This window comes from Castor canadensis, chromosome 2 (genome assembly GCF_047511655.1).
Source record: "Castor canadensis chromosome 2, mCasCan1.hap1v2, whole genome shotgun sequence".
NCBI lineage: Eukaryota > Metazoa > Chordata > Mammalia > Rodentia > Castoridae > Castor > Castor canadensis.
The window spans coordinates 187871970-187887114 of record NC_133387.1 but is presented as its reverse complement, the minus strand read 5'-3'; the positions used below and the strand labels follow the sequence as shown (position 1 = coordinate 187887114).

The following is a 15145-nucleotide window of genomic DNA, read 5'->3' as shown; positions in this document are numbered from 1 at the left end:
GACATGGTCACTGCCAGATCTCACCCTTCCTGGGAGAGGAGTGAATGCTCTAACCCTGACATTCCAGGCCCCACTATTCCATGGGGCACAGAAGTGGGAAGTGGGGAATGAGGTAGGGGACAAAGTGGGGAAACTTGGGTGCAGCATAAGCCTAAGCAACCTGTTTCCTATGCTCTACGCTCAGCTTTAGTCTTGTGCTGCCTACTCTTAAGTTTGGCACTTGAAAGAACCTAATTGTCTAATTAAAATTTAACAATCTCTTATCAGGCTCGATGGCGGGTGAGACATTGCTGTCTTAAACACATCAGTTTTTTCTTTTCTGAGACTTGAAGCATTTCAATGAAAAAGTAGAGCGAAGGAAAAAAAAGCACTTTGTATTTGCATCTGAAAAGCAGCTTGGCGGAGTGACTTGAGTTGGATGGTGATGGGGAGCAGAGTGGGCTGGGTCCCTGGCAACCAGGACCACCACCTCCCTCTCCTCCTGGTAGAGAACCAGGCTGTAGCTTAGGAGTGAGTCGTTCCCCTCAGAAGCTCTTGGGACTCCCAGGAGACAGGGTGGGAGACAAAGGAGAAGGTACCCTGTTTGTTTCTCTTCCTAAGAGATAGGAAGAGTCAAAGAATAATACTCTCACATACTCTGGCCCTGGAGGCAGCCTCAGCAAGGGGCTGAGAAAACAGAGCTCTGGGCTCAGAAGTCAAGGCTAGGCACCTATCTTAGAGGACTCCTGGGCCTAACCCTTAGGGAGGCTAGAGTGGGTAGATGAAGAGGCACCATCACTGTCTCAAGGCTGCAAGTCCTGGGTTGAGGATGTGGGGCGTTCTGTGGAGGAGGAGGGGGAGAAATGAAGTCAAGTGTTGAAAGGAAGAAGAACCAGGGTATGGGGGTGGGACAATGGGTGCTGTCAGCCACTAGGCTAACCATTTCGTGGTCCCTGAATGTCTTTCCCAGCATCCCAGTCCCAGGTACACAGGGGAACTGCGGGGTGAGGTTGTGGATCTGGCTTAGGTATCATCAATCCTATTTGAGGAAAGAAACACTGATGACTTTTCCCCATTTTGAGGGGAAGGGTGCTGCTATGGTTTGTATCTTAAATGTGCCTCCCATGTGCCCCATGTCCCCAGCTTGGTGCTATTGGGAAGTGGTGGAAACATGGAGAGGTAGAGCCTTGTAGGAGGTCTTAGGTCACCCTTGAAGGGGATATTGGGACTCTGACCCCTCCTCTTCCTCTCTTTGCTTCCCAGCTGCCATGCCCTAAGCAGTCTCCTCCACCACTCACTCCTACTACGATGTGCTGCCTGACACTGGCCCAAAGCACCAGCGTCAATCAGTCAGTCACTGGAACCTCTAACACTCCTTTAAGTTGATTATCTCAGATAATTGTTACAGTAATGGCTCCTGGATGCCCTCCCAACCCTCAGCTTCCATGCTTCTGTGGGGGACCAACTTTACTGCTAGAGACTTAGGCTAGTGGGGAAACCTACCTTCCAGGAGCTTGGCCTACTATTTTGGGGTAGTAGAGACTTTCACAGGGAAAGTAGGGGATCACATACTGCCACCCCCTACTCCAAGCATAATGACAACAACTGGAGTTCCACAGAAGCAGCAGAGAGTGGGACATGGCCATAGAAGCTCAACAATAAAGCTCAGACATCTCTTGCCTTCTTGCTTTCTGGCTGTGTCCACCCTGCCCGGCTAGAGCCAGGAGGTTGGGCACCATCTTAAGGGCCTTCAGTGTACAGCGTGAGGTTGGCAGCCTGGCCCCTAAAACCCTCCTCTCTTTCTGCTCTCTAAGTCAAACCTTGCCTTCAGCCTTATATCCTATCTCACAGAAAAAGATGTTAGTGAGGACACTAACTGATCTTCCTGTCACCAAATCTACAAACCTACCAGCACAGACAGATAGCTGCCCTCACCCCCACCCCATCTCTTCACCAAGCCCCATTCTGGCACTGAGGTTCAGCATCCCATGGTCCTGGTAGGCTTCTCCTCCCCCTCTCCCTTCCCCCTGCAACCCCCCACCTTCCCATCCCCCTGCCCTTAGGTAATGTCTTTCTAGCTTCTTCTCCAGGGAAGTCTTCCTGATGTTTTCACAACATGCATGCTCCTGGGTGATGCTTAGCACAGGTGTAATTAAGTCATTATTTGTCTAATTTTTTGTTTGTGTTAGTGCTTCTTAACCAAACTGTGAGCTATCCAGTGTAAGGATCACATCTGCCTTGTCTCTTCTGGGCTTTTCACATCCTAGCACACAGTCTGGCAGTGACAGGTGCTCCATAGATGTTGGAGAGATGTTCATGGAAGGAGTGTCTCACTTAAGGGTGAGGCCAGCATGAGCCAGTCCCTGGATCTTATCTCCCTCTGGATCTTTCATAAGAGGGACCAAGTAACTCCTCTGAGAGCTCTTCTGGCCCTCTCTGGGTCCCAGTCATGAAGGAGGCTGAGGCTGGATGTCCAGATGGTTTGGTCTATTGAGGGTGTCCCCCAGTTGAACCATCATGGCAGCACTTGGGGTCTGTATTAGAAGGGAAAGAGAGTACATCTGTGTGCAGGTGGTGTAGATAGGTGGATGGATCATAAGTAATGTGCACTCTGTGGAAAGGGTGCCACTGAGTCACTGAAGGCCTGAGGAGTGGGGCAGGATTTCACAGCATCTAAATTGGAGCCCTGTTGAGGAAATGAAATTGTAGCCCCTAAGGAAGCCTAAGAAGCATCTTTTCACATCACTAGTGAGCAAGGACTATAAAATATGGCAGTGAAAGCATAAGTATTGCTGAGACCCAGGTCATCAGCATGGCAAGGGGTCCCCAGGGAGAGGCTAGAGTGCACTCAGCTCCTCACCCTGCTATAGAGGAGGGACCCCTCGGTGAGAATCTGTGGGGATCAGAAGGAGAACGTAGCTGAGTGTGACTGGGAATCTCATCCCCTACTCCTCTGCTTCTTCCCCAGGTAGCCAGGTGGCCCAGGTCTACCCAGGTGTCCCTCAAAACATGGAGCACCCTGAGAGACCTAGATCACAGAGAACTCAGAGTTTCATGGCCTCATTAGCCTCCAGGGTCTGCTGTGGGTGAGGCAGGGTCTGCAGATACAGTAAGGTAAGCAAGGGTGTCTGCCTGACAGCCCCATCCCTGTGGATTTTGATGGCTCCGTAAAAATGTCTCCTCACAAACTGTCAAAGTGTCACCCATTAATTAACTGTTAGCTGGAGTGACTCAGTGTGGGGAGGGGGATGGAGAATGGCTCCACTAATGCTAGGTGGGGTGCTGTTCTCGGCGTGCACTGCCTTTTGATTAAAAATCCTCACCTTGCCAACACTGTGCGAGGGAAGGGCCAGATCGCTGGGGCAGCTCACATGCGCAGCAGAAAACTGGTGGGTGGGAAGCAGGTGGAGGGGGTGGGGCCCAGAGCCCCCTCTTTGGGGAAGGGAATCAAGTGGGGAGAATGAAGCCTCTAGAAAGATCTAAATTCAGAACATATCCCACAGCCTCACACTGTTTTCTTTTCTCTCTCCATCCTCAATTTTCCCCCACAAAGAAAAGAACTGGGAAGCTAAGCTTGGTCTGCCTCATGGGCTGGGCAGGTCACCTGAGCCCAGGGAGGCAGCAGCTCACTTAGCTAGCAACTTCTCTCTAGCAGGAGTGGGGAGAGGAGGGAGGGCTCCTTGACCTTTACTTTAATTTCAGGAAAGAATTGAGAAAACACGCTCCTGAAAGTCAAGAGGGAAACAAATCCTGAACCTTATTGCTCTAGAAGGAGGGAAAACAATCCTAGCTATTTGGCCAAATTGCTGTTTTATGAAAAGACATCCTTGTTCATTAAAGTGGAAACAGGGTCCAGTCCAAATAATAGCAGGATCCAGGATTGCATTGCTGGGAACATTCAGGAAACCTTTCTCCACAGGTCTCCCATTCTTTGGCTCCCACAGGCTAGGGCCAGGCACGTTTCTTTCTCAGCTGACAAAGTAGGAGTTTCTCCTGCAGAGGAGGGGCAGGCCGGGCAAACAGATTGAACCTTATGACTCCCACACAAATACCTATTTGGTGTCAGGACATCAAGGACAAATTGATGCTAAAATGTCACCACAGGAATTCAAAATCCAGAAAATGCTACAGGACAAACCACCAGCTTTCTTCCAAAAATAAATCACAAAGAACCAAATAAGAGATTGGGGGGGGGGGGCGTTGAAGAATAAAACAGACTCCAATGCAGCTTTAACCAACTGCAACATGTGAGCTTTATTTGAATCCTAATTCAAAGAAATCAACTGCTAAAAATCCGTGACATTTCTAAGACAATTGAGAATTTGAACAAGAGATTTTTTTGACAACAGTAGGAACTGCTGCTAACAATTTTTAGGTGTAGCAATAGCTTTCTGTTTACAGGTGAAACTATATGCTGTCTGGGATTTATCTGAAAATAACATGGGGGTGGGGCAGAGATGGAACAGAATTGGTCATAAGTTGTGGTTGAAGCTCGGTGATGGATATACTGAGGTTCTTGATACTGTTCTTTCTTCATCTGTGTATGTTTGAAAATTTCTATAACAAAATGTTTATAAAAATCAAATCTATTCTTTAATCACCACCTCCTTACCCTTCAAAAAAGTAGGAGCATATCACTCTTTGAGCTCTCGTTCTCATTCTATCCCATTCATTATAAAGGCTGGCTTCCTTTCCTGCCTGGCTGGCATAACTATATGCCATAACTATTGTTCTATAAAATAGAACAATAACCTCCTTCTCACTGAAGTAGTTGTGAAATAACTTAGAATATGTGAATGCAAGAACCAGCATGCAGTGTGTGCTCATTCAGTTGCATGCAATGGTTGCCAGGGAGATGGACCTGGGTGGAGATACCTAAGTGGGTATCTTAGGACAAGGAACCCTGAGAGATAGAGACCCCAATTTTTCTCTCTGGCCCCTAATCATCTGCACTCTCCAGAGATACAAGCTATGATGCCACATAGTTCCTATCAGTGACCCCTGAGCTAAAAGCCCTGAGATGTTGGAGCACTCAGTAGGTGGCCTCAGGTAAAGGCATATACAAGGTGTGTGCCTTGCAGATTTTAAGCAATCTGACCCTTTCCCCCTGCATCTCTGAGAAAGAAACTGGTGACTGGTGGTGGCTAAGGCCCTGCCTATAGCCTTCCTGGTAAATTCTAAGGGCATATCTAGAAGACATCTCAGCCCCTGAGGCAGGAAGGCAGGAAGGCAGGAAATGCATTAGGCCTGATAAACTGTAGGTGATTCGTTCATCTAACCATGCAGATCTGACATGCAAAAGGATCACCCAGGTCCCTTAATGAACCACATCTCTAATTCCCAGTGAATAAGTCATAGTCAATAAGAACTTAATAATGAGAGCTGTCATACCTAATTTCAGAGAGTGGTAAAAGAATCAAGTAAAATGGTATATTCAAGAGTGCTTTGCAAACTCTAAAGTCCTATAGAAATGTACAGAGCTATTTTCATTCCAGTTCAGACCTTCCTTTGGCTATTTACAAATGGGTCACACCTCTAGTCTCACTAAAAAGCCATTGTGGCTAGTGCCATTCACTTGATGTTTTACAGGTGTTCCTGGTGCTTCCCTTGCTCTTAGCCTGTCTTATCGCTGATGCATCCATGAGCTCTGATGGACAGAGGTTATCTTAAATCTGCACATATTCTGGCATCTACCACGAAGGTCAATTTGATCAGTACTTGATGAATATTGTGGTTTGGATGGAATCTGGCAGTGATGGTGCTGCTTTGGACAGCTCTAAAACAGGATGCGATCACCTTCCTTGGGGGTTCCTTTAAAGACTGAATGAGGTGCATCAAGTAAGTCCTTAGCACAGTCTCTGGGTAAGAAGAGGCGCTCAATTGTTTCTGTTCTCTTGGTGGCTAAGCTCAAAAAATGTAGATAATACTGAATTTTACTGCTGGAAGAAATCTTAAAAATACCTAATCTAATCTCTTCATTTTACAGATGAAAGACAAGGCCAAAAAAGTGAAATGACTCGCCCACGTTCTCTAGACAAGTCCTCTGCTTTATCCTATCTGGCTCTGTCTGGATCACAGAACAGCCTCCATACACAGCAGGTACCAGCTAGCATCCTGGTCACTAGCTTTATCAGCAGCATCTGCATCTTCAGAGAAATTAAGTCAGCTAAAGGGAAATAATGCTGGGGCCTTCAAGAACATCTCTCCTGCCTCTAACCTAAATCTATCCTTTCTGTGTATGCTCATCTGTCCAGAACTTTCCTCCACAGAGAAGGGCAATAGCTGGTGTTTGAGAGTGCTGCAAATAAACTAATCTATACTCAACCAGTTTATTTCCTGGCAATGACCATTTTCTTTAACCTTTTCTTCTCTTTCTTTTTTGGTCCTACTGTTGTTTGAAATCAGGGCCTCATGTTTGCTAGGTAAGTGCTCTACCACTTGAGCCATACCCTTAAGTCCTTTCACCTTTAGTTTTTTTGTTTTTCAATAGGGTCTCATGCTTTTGCCCAGGCCACTGGCCTTACACTGTGCTTCTCCTACCTCTTCCTCCTGAGCAGGTGGGATTGCAGGCATAAGCCACCACACCTGGTCCTCCTCAGCCTTTCTTTAGAAAGTCTGCTTTCCCAGCCTGACACCTCTCTCTCTCCCTCTCTCTTTCTCTCTCTCTCAGCTCACCCTTCCCCAACGTTCATGTAGCAGCCTAGGACCATAGTTCCTGGTGCACTGTGTTGTGGAATGCTGCTTCTTGAAGCAATTTCTTTGAGAAGTTTTCTGTCGTTTTCTTCCCCAGGAGCCTGGGGAAAGGGCTGAATTTCTGGATTTATTGTTCAGCAGCCTGACATGGGCAATGAATCTAAATAATCCAAACCCCAGAGTTCTTCATTAGCTGCAAAGATGAAAGGGAATTCCCGGGCAGAAGAGCCACTCAGCCACAGAGGGATGGGTGGACCAGGGCCCCTGCTCACATCAGGTCTTTATATAACAAGACTTATTTATATATATATATATATATCATTATATATTATAACATTTTATATGTATATGTACATATATATACATATATGTATGTATATATATATAAAAAAAAACAAGTCAATACACAATAGTCCAGAGACACACTTATTGAGGGTAGGTAAGGAGGAGGAGAAATGGAGAAGGCATCCCCTTGGGAGCACCTTGGGCTGAAGCTACTGTTTCCTGATCCAGAGAATTTCTGAGGTGGAACATAAACACTTAGATCTTATCTTGAGCCCTTGGGACACAAATGAGCTAAGTTTTCTGAGCCCATCATGGCAAACAACATCATGTTAATAATCAAACTTCCTGTGCGCCCACCCAATTTTATAAATCAGCCTTTTGATGCATTAAGTGAAGATGAATTAGCAGTAATGAGGCTGTGACAGCTCCCCGAGGCACAGGCTGATGAGCGCTTTGATGGCTGTGGCAAGAAGGAGGGGAAGCAGGCATCAGTTGGAGCTGCCAAGTTTGGGCAAATAACTCTCCAAAGGATGGATGCCATGGCACCTCCACTTCACCTGCAAATCACACTCCTTCACACACAAAGTTGCTATCCAAGAAGTTTCAGCCTTTGCATATCTGAAAACAGTTTGCTGTCTTCCTACAATGAGCCATACTCTATAAGATCCCAGCAACCTTGGACAGACCATAGCACAGAACCAATCCATATGGAAAATGGAGGCTGGTGCTGGCAGGCCAGGTAAACCCTTCTTACTTGAAAGGCTGCCTACTACCTTGGGCATAGTCTCTAGCAACCCTGCCATGAGACTCAGCACTGTCAGTAAGCTAGGTCAGGCAGAGGCAGCTCCATTTACACAATTCACAGGTGGACTGAAGGCACAGAGGACCCAACTCATGAGAAATGGGCTGTGTCCATACTCCAAAGATGGAGAAAGGGCAAGGAACTACATCTTGATCCTATGTCCCACCCCCTATTACCTTCCCAATAACCCTAGCTTAGAAGAGGCAAGACTCCAAGGCTTTGGCAGAGGCCCCTCCCTCCTGTCACCACATCCAGCTCCAGTTGGCTGGGACACATGCTCTTAACTTTACCACAGTCCCCACCAGTCCTGATAGTTCTGCACTCAACTGGTTTCACTCAGTTTAAATTTACTGCAGCTTCTAAAAGTTATTCAAGTTTGTGTCCCAGTTTTATGACAGTATCCAGGTAACTGAACTACAAAGGCTGTGTGTGAATGAGGCTCTGATACCCTCTCTATCACAGTGTACTGACAAGAGGATGGACATGCTTGGGACTGGGGAAGTATGAGAAACTGTGGTGTCTTGGGGATCATGAACCTTCTCTTGGGAAATCCCAGTCCTACTGTTTGTGAATCACTGACTCTCCTGGCCCCCTTTCCCCCACTGATGATAGTCTAAATAACATAGTAAAAAAATCTCTCTCCCCATAGGTTGTATTTGTTTAGACTTTCTATGATTGATCATCTAATTACATCTGTGGCCCAGGAACTGGTAGTCTCTTCAGCAGCTGGTGTGTGCACCAAGGTTAGAACAAAACTTTCCATCTTCCTGGTGTGCCACAAACCAAGAGCCAGCATCTGCCATATGCACCAGCCTGATAGGTGACCTGGAGGAGGCACCTTCCTATTGTCTTTGCTGGCCCAGAGGAAAGGATGGCCTGTCTCCCCAACCTATAATTACATATGCTAGGGTTTGCTGGAGGGTACAGGGGGCCCAAGGATTCTGCTCCCCTGGATGGATGATGGTGACAGTAAACAAGTGCCTGCAGTGGTACCTACAACTTCCATGTCAGAACAACATGTCCTGAGTAGGCTCGTTTATGTGCTTGGGTTGTTTGGAAGAAGAATGCCAAATTCCCTTTTCACTATGGATCTATTGTCCATAGAAGGTCACGTCCTCCAATAAGCCTTCTATGATCTCTCCCAGGATGAATTACTTATTTATACCTCTTCAGTGTCACAGCACATAATTTGTTTTTCTTGGTGCTTAAGGTATCAAAATCCACAAGTCTGTCTACTCTGTCTCCCATGCTCATTGATGGTAAGGTTTGTGTCACATTCGTCTTTAGCGTGGGATGGGAGCTCAGCAATTGCAACTGAGTTGAAATGGACAGTCATACACTCTAGAAGGTCTCCAGTGACCTCTGAATTATTAACTCCTTAGATTACCCATCGTTCTTAATCACTGCCTCAGGAAAGGATGCTGACTGATGCTTACAGCACATGCCCAGTCACAACGGGGTTGCAGGGCTCCACCTTCATTATATGGAGAGCTGTTGGTTGACTAGCCAGTGAGGTCTACTCCCAAACTCGTTCATGCTAGTTGTTCTTATCATTTTTATTAATCGGTTATTAATTTCTTTCATAAACAACTCATATTATTGATCCATGAAAATGAAGTGAATTAGGGAAATGTTTTGATACAGAAAAATATTGCAAATAAAATTTTTTATTAAAAATATAAGATAAAAAGCAATAATGATTGAGGGGGTGGGGGGAGAAGGAGGGGGCAGAGTGGGTGGTAAGGGAGGGGGTGGGGGCAGGGGGGAGAAATGACCCAAGCCTTGTATGCACATATGAATAATAAAATAATAATAATAAAAAGAAGCAATAATGGCAAAAGAAAAATTACTTTAAAAATCTTGACTAGTTATATGTGACTGAGATAGCTAAAAATTCTCAAGAGTTTACCTTACATTGTTTTAAGTTAAGCATTTGTTTTGCTTTTTGGGTCTGTCTGAAGGGACTGAGGCATCTGGGAGAGGAAAAGAAAATGTTAGAGTAAGACCACTGACATATTCCATCTCTGTATGAATATAATCTAATGTACTGCACTATAAGCTGTTGAATAATGGGGAGCAGGGTGATAGAGAAAGAGTAAGCAGTGGGAAGTTAACCTGAGTAAAACACAGTATATCCAATGCCAAGGTGAAACACCCTTGAACAGTCAACATACACTTTTTAAAAATGAAAGAGGAGGATAAAACAGGTCTTTTCTGGGGTGGGATCAGTGGGAGGGAGGAAGGCATAAGGAAAAGATGATTGACAGCAAATATGGTGATGTATTTTATATATGAAAACAGAAGGATGAAACCGAAGTTTTTTAAAGAAGTGGGGAGAGGGACAAGGGAGAAGGATGGAGGGGTGAATTTAACTAAGATACATTGTAAGCACATATGCAAATAACACAGTGTATCCCCCTGTAAACTATTATATGTTAATAAAAATAAACTAAAAAAAAACCCTAGAAGTTGTAAGTAAAGCATTACAGATTCATGTATGCAAATAAGATGATACAAAACCTCAACTAGTTGAAACTACCCACACTCAAGAGACCCAGGATACACCCAAATAATTGGTGAATGAATGTACATGAGTGTTATGAAATATTGGAAGTATTATTTGTTAATGAATCACCCCCCTTTTTTAGTGACCCTGGGGTTTGAACCCAGGGCCTTGCACTTGCTAGGCAGGTGCTCTACCACTGGAGCCATGCACCTAGCCCCTGAATCCTTTCTTTAAAGATGTTTTTCAATTGGTCAATCAACTATACTAACGAAGAGGGTTTCTACTGCACTATTTATCCGTATATTAGCTTTCTTTCTTTTTGTCTGTTTTTGTGCCTCCAACAGGACTGTGTGTCCCATGCGGAAACGCAAACTTATACTTGTATAATCTGCATGTCCTTTGCCCTCGATGGCCCATTTGTAAATGGTGGCTGGTGATGGTGACAACTGTTCACTTATTCAGCACATGTCTTTGAGTTTAAGTAGTACTGACTAGGAGCTGTAGATGCCACACTGAGCAAGAGAGACAAGCCCTTGTCCTTCCGGGAGTTGCCATTTAGATAGGGTGACTATGAGCCCAGCTGGACAAGAAGAGGAGGAAAAAGGTCTGGCATTCTGCAGAGAGAAGGTAACATGGCCAATATTGCACACTAAACACATGAACTCCTTGCCACTTTGCAGCTGCATAGGATCTTTCACATCACAGGACAGATTTTTTTTTTTTTTTTGCAAAAGCAAGGACTCTAGGGATAGAGAAACATAAGAAAGAAGAAAAAGTATTAAAGCAAGACTGCAAAGCTTGTGCTTCTGACTTCATCACAAACACTTAAAGCAGGTGTGCTATACTCTGCAAATGCCCCATTGGTACCCTTCAAAAGTCTCAAGGTCGTGAAAGACCAGGAAGAAGAGAGGTGCTGTTCCAGATTGGAGAAGGCTAAGGAGACCTGACAACTAATGCCATATGGGATCTTGGACTGGATTGGATCCTGGACAGAAAAAAGAACATCAGTGAAAACATTAACACACACACTGCAAGTGCAAAGTACATATAAAACTCATCCTCTGGTTAATAGCAGTGAAATGATGCTACTTTCTTAGTGTTGATAACTGCCCCATGGTTACATAAAATGTTCGTTTTAGGAAAAGCTGGGTGAAGGGCATACAGGACCTCTGAATTACTTTTGGAACTTTCTGTTAAGTCTAAAATTATCTCAAAGAAGAGCATCCCAGAATGGTCAGGAGGGAGGCACCTCTGATACACAAGTGGCTATGTGACTAGGCCACAGCAGTCCAAGCCTTTCTGAGGCACTGGATCCTCCTCCCAGCTACAGACAAGGATGGAGAACTCCCCCTTGGCAAAGGCAGTCATCCACGTTGCAACATGTGTGGAGTGTCAGGTTGCACTGGCTGCTGGTACAAGGGGCAGAAGAAAAGGAAGAAAGGAAAATTAGTATCTATCAACTGATCAGTTTTTATTACCAGTCATTTTAGATATCTCCTGTGTTCTGGGCACAGTAACACACCTAATCCAAGTACCCTCTTTTAATCCATACAATGTCTCCATTTTTCAAGAGACTTCAAGGATCTACCCACAGTCCCAGCTGCTTAGTAGCAGGACCAAGACTAGACGAATGGCCAGAGCCAAGCTAGTTACAGAGAGGCTGGGAACACTTCCCAACCACTGTTCTGGAGTGTTTCCAGGGGCCTGAGCTCCAGTGAGTTGTCCAGGAAATCTTTCACTTGGTCTGACCTACACTCCTGGCTTCCTGCTAGACCTTTGTGACTCCCCCTGGGGCACATGGACCCTATCACTTGTATGTGAAGCAAGTGGAAGATCTTTAGCTCCAGCTGCCCATGAACCCCTTCCAGGTCCCTGCTGAAGAATGTGCTGAGCCCATGGAGCTACTCCTTTGGTCCAATGTCCACGGGTCTGCCCCTTATTACCACAGTGCTTTCACCCAAGTGTTTCTTACAGGTATTTCTGCTAAGAAGACCAGTTCCTACCATCCATGTGGAGGTAGGAAGGAACAGGGCCTGCTCCCAATGCTGGAGAAAACAGACTCTTGTTTGCCATAAGGACAACAGTAATAATAATTGCAGCTATTGTTTGTTGACTGTTCACTGTGTACTGGACATTGTGTTTCACACTTTATACACTTTTTTCCTAATTCTAAAAGCAACCTTAAGCAATGACTATTACTAACCTTTTTATTAAGATAAAACAGTGAGGCAAGGCAGGAGGTTCAGTAGCCTCGCTCAGCTAGTAAGTAGCAGTAGACTGAAGCCTGGGTTCATCTAGTCACAAAGCCCCTCTCTCAACTGTGCATGAAGCCCCCCACCAATTTATTATGAATGCAAGATGGAATATTGGGGGTATTTGAACCATATTATTGCTAATCCTCAAAATAATCCTCCAAAGTCAGTATAATGACTCCATTTTACTACCTAGTTTGATGCAAGTCCTTATGAAAACAAGAAAAAGAAACTGATAGCATATCCAAAAACAGTGGCTGCTTCTCCTAGGATGAGGTGCTGCTTTTCCTGCCCGTCACTCCCCTGAGAAACTCAGGTGGTAGGTGGCAATTTGGGGTTCAGATCCAGGCTCCTCTGGCTCTTATGTCCATGGGCTTTCTGCCGTCATCAGAGCCAGGCCCTTTTAGCCTTGGTTTTCTGCTAATCTACAGACAGGCAGAACCTATGTTGGGATACATGGTTGTAATGGCACCATTTAGGAACCAGGTGTCGGTGGCCAGTGAAGATGATAGTGGCACCAGCAGCAAGGCCTTGTCTCTGTATCCCCAAAGCAGTAGACATTTGCAAAGAACTATCCACACACTGCCACAGGTGAAGATAGGCTGATATGACAGAACCCCTAATTGGCTGTCACCAGCCTCATCTATGATTTGACTCATAAGCAGGGTTAGCCCCAGACCAAGAGACAGATGCACAAACATTGAGCAGACGCAGATCTGTACAGAGGCCCTTGGACACAGAAGAGTGGATCTTACAGTGTATCACAGCCCTCACAGATCCTACCCCGTCCCCACCCATTCTGTGCCTGGACTGAGAAGGCATTGGCTGAGGTCTGGAGGTCTGAAATGCTGGGCAGCCATACCCTGTTCCATCACACCCACGATCGTTCCCAGTAGGGCTGTTATGACAATTGCACAGGCTTCAAGGGCTGCTTTTAAATCAAACAGTCCTCACCCCTTCCTACACCTTTCCTGGGTAGGCCTGCTCTCAAGTTTCCTGTCACATATGTATTTTCTGGCACCTTCCTGTAGCGCAGGATGCCAAGTGGACATGGATAGAAGTGGCCAAGAGAAGCCAAGACATAAAAGCTTTGCCACTACTCAAGTCTTCTGTACAGCCCTCTGCACAAAAGAAAAAAATGGCAGTGCTGCTTGTTGTGTGAGGCATCAGGATGTGAGGCAGCCAACCAGCAAGCACAGGATTCACCTTGCATACAAACAACCATGCACAGGCTCAGTGAACAGCAGAGGATGCAGGCAGACACCTGGGGCACAAAAGGTACACGAGGTGAGATGTGGAGAAAGAGGTCACAGCTGCTACTCTGCCTGCCTTTTCAACTGTGCATTCTTGAGCAAGACCTTCCCCTCCTATGGTCCTCGGGTTCATTTTCTATAACAAGCATGTATGTCTGCCCTAGGGGCTTCATCTTTACAGTCCTAGATTCAATCCTGCTTGGATGGGATTTCCAGCCTTGTCCATGCTGAGGGACCAGAAGGCAAAGGAGGAGAAGAGTCCAGGCCCTCCTGACCTGTCTGGGGATACTTGTCTGCTGTGGTCACTGACATGTGAAACATGGGTCTATGGCCACACTGAGGATAAGGCCCCACCAAAGGATACCACGAGAGGGTGTGGGGGTCTGGGGTGGGCCCAGAGAATGTGATCAGAGAAATGTCAGGATAGAAAGTCATTGTCACTCTGTGAGATGGAGCCAAGAAACAGGCATTCACGTGGTGGGTGAGTCACCAGGAATAACAAGGTGAGACAGAAAGATGCACAAATCTTATGGAACTCTTTGAGTCAAGATGACATCCATAATCCATAGACTAGCAGCATGCCCAAGTCCAAAAGGTAGCCTAGAGCAATGGGCAAGAGGGTCTAGCCTCAATCTAAGTGCCCAACCTTGAAGGTCACCAGCCTGCAATGAGGATTCCAGCATCCAGCCCAGATGAGCTGTGGCTGGAAACATGCCCCAGCGTGGGGAAACTCCCTGGCTATTCTGGGAATGCAGAGATGCCGGATCCCTCTCAGAGCTGCTTCCCATCTCATAAGCTCAGTCACTGGCACAACAGTTCCCCTGTGACAGAGGTGGCGTCTCAGTGATGGCAACATGGCACTTCCTCCCCAGGCAATAGCATCAGTCACCCTTCTCCATCCTAGTGCCAGTCTAGGGAGAAGTGGAGGAAGGCAGAACCAGAGGATGGATGTCACTAACTGTCCTCACCCAAGGGCAAGGGCCAAGCAGCCTGCTGTATCTCTTCCTCAAGTCTACTCTTGTTGGTGAGGTCAGATTTCATGTGGGTTCTCCTGAGGCAGAAAGGATCCACAAGGAACAGGATGGATCTCTCTGACCACTTTGAGACCAATAGTGGCCTATGCAGAATGAAACCAAGCCCATAGGCCCAGATCCTAGGTGGGGAAGATGGGAGGAGCCAGGAGGATGATGGAATTGGGGGTCTTTCCCCCCACACTCATATCTTTATCCCCTCACCTGGCCATTCTGTATGTGCCAGCCATGTCCACCTCCCAGCGCCATGGCTTTCGGTGCATGCCATTGGCTTGCTCAAAATATCTGCAATGAAGGAGAAAGTCCAGACTCTGGCTCTGTCTCTTCTGCCTTCCTAGAGTAAA

At 46.2% G+C, this 15145-nt stretch overlaps 1 protein-coding gene across 2 annotated transcripts in view; it reads right to left on the bottom strand.

Moving 5' to 3' along the window:
- Positions 1-15145, bottom strand: part of Drd2 (dopamine receptor D2) — a 59934-nt gene that overhangs the window by 19169 nt on the left and 25620 nt on the right. The gene's annotated exons all lie outside the window — the stretch shown is intronic.